This window comes from Metopolophium dirhodum, chromosome 1 (genome assembly GCF_019925205.1).
Source record: "Metopolophium dirhodum isolate CAU chromosome 1, ASM1992520v1, whole genome shotgun sequence".
NCBI classification, from domain to species: domain Eukaryota; kingdom Metazoa; phylum Arthropoda; class Insecta; order Hemiptera; family Aphididae; genus Metopolophium; species Metopolophium dirhodum.
This window is the reverse complement of record NC_083560.1, coordinates 116,026,859-116,034,070: the sequence shown is the minus strand read 5'-3', so window position 1 is coordinate 116,034,070 and position 7,212 is coordinate 116,026,859. Positions and strand designations below refer to the sequence as shown.

The 7,212-nt window shown below is 29.4% G+C and overlaps 1 pseudogene; it reads right to left on the bottom strand.

Moving 5' to 3' along the window:
• Positions 1-5,228: 5,228 nt before the first annotated feature.
• Positions 5,229-6,893, bottom strand: LOC132952465 (uncharacterized; annotated as a pseudogene).
• Between the last annotated feature and the right edge of the window lie 319 nt (positions 6,894-7,212).

The following is a 7,212-nucleotide window of genomic DNA, read 5'->3' as shown; positions in this document are numbered from 1 at the left end:
TTTTGTGCGTGAAATTTGTGCTAAATTTGCCTTTTGTCAACTCTCGATGCGTCTCAATAAAATCCACAAGACATTCCTTCTGCGCAAGAGTAACGTTCTTGCCTTTAATTTTTTTTCTCAGTACCTACTCATAGTAATATTTACCTATTATTGTTATTTTTGCAGTAGACAATTAAATACGAAATAATATGTTTAAGCAGTAAGCACGTAACAGTGTCAAACAAGTTCAAATTTTAAATTTTGTATCAGCAATCACTGTGATAACAACTGAAAATATTATAGACAAAACAATGGTTTTATTCGATAATCAAGAAGTATATCGAATAAAATAATATTAGACATTCAATATTCGATAGTTGTTTGAGAATACGATTGATCGAATGTAATGGGTAGAATAAATATTAATGATCGAAAATTTTATGCAACCACTGCTTTTGATTATTGTTTTTACGGTCGCAAATTGTCGTCTTTTTATTAATAATATTAATATTAAAATCAAATTCGCCGTTATAATATAAATGTATTGTATTTTGGGCGCGAATCGTCGAAAATTTTATTCGACCACTGCTTCTGATTATTGTTTTTACGATCGCAAATTGTCGTCTTTTTATTATATAATATTAATATTAAAATCAAATTCGCCGTTATAATAGAAATGTATTGTATTTTGGGCGCGAATCGTCAATATATTATTATTATTGTGGGCGCGAATCGTCACTCTTATTATATTTATTCGTGAATATTCTTACTATAAATAGGCGCAAGTCGCCATTGTTAGATATCATAATATTATTATTTCCAGGCGCGTTCTTCCACTAAAATTATTATTGTGGTGGGCGCGAATCGCCACTATTTTTATATTCATTATAATTATCATTGTTACGGGCGCTAAACGCCCATATTTTATTTGCATATTGTATTATTCAAGTTACGGGCTCTAGAATTTATTATTTCTACACTGTTGGGCTAGGAAGCCCAAATATTATTATTATATTTTTGTATCATACATTTTGCACAGTTATTTATTATAGCATAGCTACAGGACCAGCTGCCAGTCTGTGCTCCACAATCTGTGAGTTTGTTTTTGTCTTTATATTTATGTTACAGCTCTAATAGCAGCCTTGTATCATTATTTTGTTTAGGTACGTATTATCTTTAGCAGCTCAAATAGCTTACCATATATTTTATTATTATACTGTTGTATTGTGGGAGCCTAGCAGTTTAACATTCATATTTTATATCAATTGTAAATTTGTGTTGCTGTGAGATTAGCCTATATTTTGTACCATTACTATTATTACATTTGTGAATTATACAGTAACACAATATACAACCTTTTACCATTTAATAATTAGAGTTACCCCTTATCATTAGTTTTTAAGCACACACACAAACACATATACACACCTTACAGATCACTACACCACATAGCTCGCTAGTATTTGCGCAGTGAACCCAACCAATTCTAGCCAAGCTATAACACCATTACACACAAGCTAGACAGGTCCGTCGGTGTGTGATAAGGTCAGTGCTCAAATTGGAAATATAAAAGAAGGGGTGGTGGTACTAAAGGACTTGGCTACAGAATCTGTTATATTAAAATATTATTACATTAAATGTATCATTTTTTTATTGGCCTTAAGGTCCATCAGTTCTAATATTACTGCTTTGTTTTCAGGTGTAATTTTCCTTTGATTAGGAAGATAACAATATAATACTCGGGAAATTTCATGGTTATAGTCTTCAGTAATTTTAGTAATCTCGAAAGATTTCCCACCATCTGACACTTTCAAGTAAAGCCTCACAGCCTTGGCGCATTGTACTTCAAACATTTTAATATTGTAATTATCTTACTTTTACAACTTATTAATTTAAAAAGAAAGTACTTACAATGTCGTTCGTTGATCAAGGGCGAGTTTTTTTTGTATGTTCCTCCGTGCACTCAACAAAATGTAATGTTATATTATTTTAATATAACAGATGCCATTCTGCTATTGAGATATTTGGAATTAATTGATGCCAATGTCTTGCAGACTTATATGAAAAAAATCTACAAAATTGGTATCTTTGTAGACCTTAAGAGAACTTTCAAATTGTTCAAATGACGTAAATTTGTGTCCTTGCTTCATTTTAAAATAAAACACAAATTGGTAAATTGGAAAAATGGTAACTTGTAAACTGAATAACTGAATAAACTTTTAATTTTAAAATTAACAATCCCTAATAAATGAACTATTATTATAGCTCTAAAGACACAGCGTTTAAGATATTTAGTGATATTTTAGTGATTAATACCAAGTTTGAATTAACAGTTTAAAACTTTTTTTTTGTTTTCTTAATGATAAAGATTCATGTATTTTGCCAACCCTATTAACATTGTTAGTTGCACATGCAAAAATAAAAATAAATATATTATACTAAATGCGGTGTTTGGTAGTAATGTAAAACTTTTTTAAAGTAATTTACCCAATACTGGTTAAATGTTAATATTATATATTAAAAATTAATAACACTAATATTAAATGTATAAAAACAAACATAAATTTGAAGAAACATTGTTTATTAGACTGAGAGGGTTTACTTTGTAACAAGAAAGCGCACCTGCTAATTAAATATTCTCATAATAGTTAATTCATGTACGCAACCCGCGCGTACAGTGGTAAAACTTATAAACACGTCACCGCCGACCGTAGCGAACGCTGACAACGCGCCGAGTACGACTCCGACGCGCCACCAGAGTTATCAACGCATATACATACATTGAATATGCGACGTCGGCACGCACACTAGATCGCGCGCGCAGCGGCCCTTATTGCGCAGTACCATGTACCAGTCGAATTCTGGTACAAATATGATGAATACCACCCGTAGGCGAGTTTACATCATACCATAACCAGGGGCGGAGTGGCCGGTCTGGAAATGGGAATTTTCCAAATGGCCTGGACCATACTATGGCCTGGTGGCCTGGCCATTTTGTTAGATTTTTTTTTTTAATTTAGTTTAATTTACAAAATATTAGTTAACGCTAAATGCTAAATGTGTCAAAAATGTGTGTCTATTAAACTATTGTATTACAAATATTATTAATGTAATAATAGAACATTGTAATAGCCTCGTACAATCGTATACTCGTATGAGAAAGCTTTGGATATAAAATTACAAAATATTTGGTATATAAATATAGACATTAAATAAAATTAAAGCAATATTATATTGATATAGGCTGGTTATTTGTATAACATGACACCCAGATTCGACGTATTTCCACCTGTTGAACCGACAAGTTGTTTATCTGTACCCTTTATCTGTAGACTGTAGTAGGACTGCAGAGTGGCGACGAATATAGCTATGCGCCAATGCCTAATGGCTAATAATAACTAATAATACTAATAATGTCTAAAATATTAGTATTTATAATAATATAATCAATATTAATGATAATACATATTAATTTTGTATTATTGGTCCCTTTACTTTGGTCATTGTTATTTTTATAAATAATATCTATAATAAGCCCAAACAAATAAGTCATTAGTGTTTGATATTTGTACACTGTTCACTTGTTGTTGAGGGTGTCGACAGTGTCGTTTATCCACGTTTTTCCTTTTATTAATCCAGCTGTTGTTAACATGTTAATTTGTTTGCTATCTAATGAAAATTTAAGTTTTATATTATTGATCGTACGATATTATATTGTAATTATGAATAAAAAAAGGAAAGGGGTGGCAGGAAGAGATCGCGAAAAAAACAAAAAATTACTTGCAAAATGTGCTGAAAAATGTAATCAATTAGATTCATTTTTTCTAAAAGGTACACCTACCTAAGAACTGTGTAATATGTTGTTATAATGTTTTAATTAAATATAATTTATTTGCAAATGCTTACCCGACATTAACTATAGCATATCAATATATTTTAACCCTCCCTGTTACGCAAGTTTCTTGTGAAAGGTCATTCTCAACATTGAAATATTTAAAAAACCGGCTGAGAAATTCAATGACCAATGAACATTTTGAGTCTTTTATGCTAATGGCCATTGAAAATAAAATTCTCATGGAAATTGATAATAATATTATCATAAATGCAGTTGGTGAGAAATCTAAACTATTATTTCTTTGGTCCCGGGTAGAAAGGGCATAAGTCAATTTGACCAACTTTTTGAGACAGCAGTAACAATGTTTGAAAATTCCTACGTGTAAGTTCATTATATTCTTAGATATTTAAGGTATTTTTATTTTGTATATATTACATTCCTAATACATGTAACCATTAAAATTCTTGATACTATGAATATTTAACGAGATAACTGTAGTTATGCCCTTTTGATTTCACTAGTTTTGACTTAAGCCTTTTTGTCCACGACTTATGCCCTTTTGATTTCTCTTTTACTGACTTATGCCCTTCTTGTCCACGACTTATGCCCTTTTGAGTTCACTTATTTTGACTTATGTCTTTTGTACATGACTTTTCAAATAAATAAATTATCAGATAAAAATATCACTGAACAGGTACACTAATGTCTAATACATAGAATATAGTAATAAACTAATAACCAATAATTATAGTATATTCATTTATTATTTTTATGAAAAAAAAAATGTATTACTTTTACAACTCTCAGATAGGTACTCACTCATAAAGTACCTACACTTATACAATATTGGCAGTTGGCACCTACAATATTATAGAAATACAATTAATACAAAACATTATAATTCAAAAAAAAAAAATATTAAGAACTTCAACAAACTTCAAGTGACTCATCAAGTACACTAAACTAATTCAACATTTTAAAGAAATAAAAACAGTATAAAATAATATTATAATAATTGAAAAAAAATATTAAGAACTTAAACGAACTTCAAGTGACTCATCAAGTACACTAAACTAATACATTAAATAAAATTAAAACAGTATAAAATATAATAATTGAAAAAAAAAAATGTTATATTTTTAAAATATTACAACATAATAAAATTAAAAATTGTTTAATGAATCACATTATTAATCACTTTCACTCAAGTCTGGGTCATATGAAGCATCTTCATTTTGATCGTCCTTTAAATTCTTATAAAATGCATGATAAATATTCGGTATTAATGGTAGTAAATCAATTAAATCTTTTTTTTTTTCTTTTGAAATGGGTAATGGCCCAATATAGGCGTAGGGTGGTCAATTTTTTTGGGGGGGCTTTAGCCCTTCCAGGGAAAGGATTTAGCAACCCCCCCCCCCCCCAACCGGTACATCTGCAAATTTACATAAAAAATACAAATAACGTGTGACAATCAAAGGTTTTATTAAAATATTCTATTTTTTTTTTTTTTTTACTGTTATAACATTAACCGTCTATTTTCTTTAGAATATATCTCTAAAATATCTTCAGCATTTATATTATTCGATACATCTCTTTCAATATTAATAATAGCTAAAGAGGAAAAACGATCATGATTCATGGTAGAGCGTATATAAGTACTGATTCTTCTCATAGTCGAAAAAGACCGTTCACAAGATGCTGAAGAAATTGGTATACTTAAAGCCAAGTTCAGAAGTTTGTATAGATTCGTAAATGTTTCAACTTTAATACATTTTTGAAATGAACTTATTTGGTTTCTAGTTTCTGAACCCTCGTATTTTTCCAGGCAGTTTTTAGCTACCATTAATTCCGCTTTAAGCGATGCTAAATCAACCTTCAGTAAATCCTAAAATAATAATTATGACACATTATTCTTAAAAATTATAAACAATTAATATTTTTATTAAGTTATAAGTAATTGAAATCGTCAAATTTAAAGCAATTGAAATAAAAAAATAGCTAATGTAAATTTAATTTTTTACTCACTTTATATTGTTGAATAAAAAATAAGCTCTTTTCATAGTCAAGATCAAAAAAGTAATCAATAGCCACTGCCAACTGTAAACTTTCTGATGAAAATCAGGTTTTCATATTACTCACAACATCATCTATTATTATATAATAAGCGTGAGTTTTCCAATAATCCTTAATATTAGTTTTACTTTGAGAATCATATATCACTTAGTGACTCAGCGTCTTGTTTTTCGGACACATTAAGAAAGCCAATAAACCTTTCAAAAACTTCAAAATTTTTGGTGTACCTAACACAAACCGACATCTGTTCTTCTTTGTGGCATCTAAAATATATAAAGTAGTTATAAAATTAAATATCAAGTCATCAGGAGCTATTACCTTGCTTCATCACACATAATAGAGTAAAATTGAGCTTTTTTAACTTCATTTATGATATAGTCCCGAACGTGATTTCAGCACCCAGTAGGATAGATGAATAAAGTATGCAGATACTTTAAAAATATAAACACTTACTTTTTTCCAATTGTTAAAACCTTTAGTTATAAATGTTTCTTCAGATTTACATTTGTTTGTACCAAATGTACGGCATGCATAGCAAAATACACTATCTTTTGAAATGCTATACTCAAGCCAATCGAATTGTTTAAATAATGCTGAAGTAAAAGCGCGATTTTGTGATCCAAAACAAGTTTTAGGATACGCCTAAATAATAGATATTGTAATAAGCAAACAGCAAAAGCCAATAAGTTTTAGGCGAGGTTTTAGGCAAGCTATACATAATATTATATATAATTATATAAATTGTATATATTATAAAACTTACGTCTAATATAGGTGTTGCTGGGCCCGAGTCAATATCACCTAAATCTAAAATGTCATTAATATCACATTGTACATCTTGTGTGGGTTCATGTACAGCCTTCACAGGCATAGCATCATCTACAGATGCATCATCTTCAACATCAACAATTATGTTTGTAGTATTTATTGATGTCACTGAAATGAGTGAAATGTCTACAGACTGTTTAGGTTTACAGAAAATACTAAATAATTTATTTTTTTCCATTTTGGTAAACACTAAACTGATTGAATTACAATAATTGTATCATTCAAAAGTTCGTAATAGCAATAACCCTAGCAAAGAACGATAAAATTAGTGATAGGTATTCGGTACATTTCGTTTCCATCACGTGCTTGTAGCGTTTATCTTATATTCTTATCAGTTATCGCTATTGCATTTTATTGTTCTGTGATTTTTGTAAATAATAATAATAATAACACAATAAAATAATGAATAGAATATGACGTATGGACGTATTTTAATAAAATAAGCACAATTTAACCTTAACGACATAATATCGACCGACAAAAACAACACATTATTG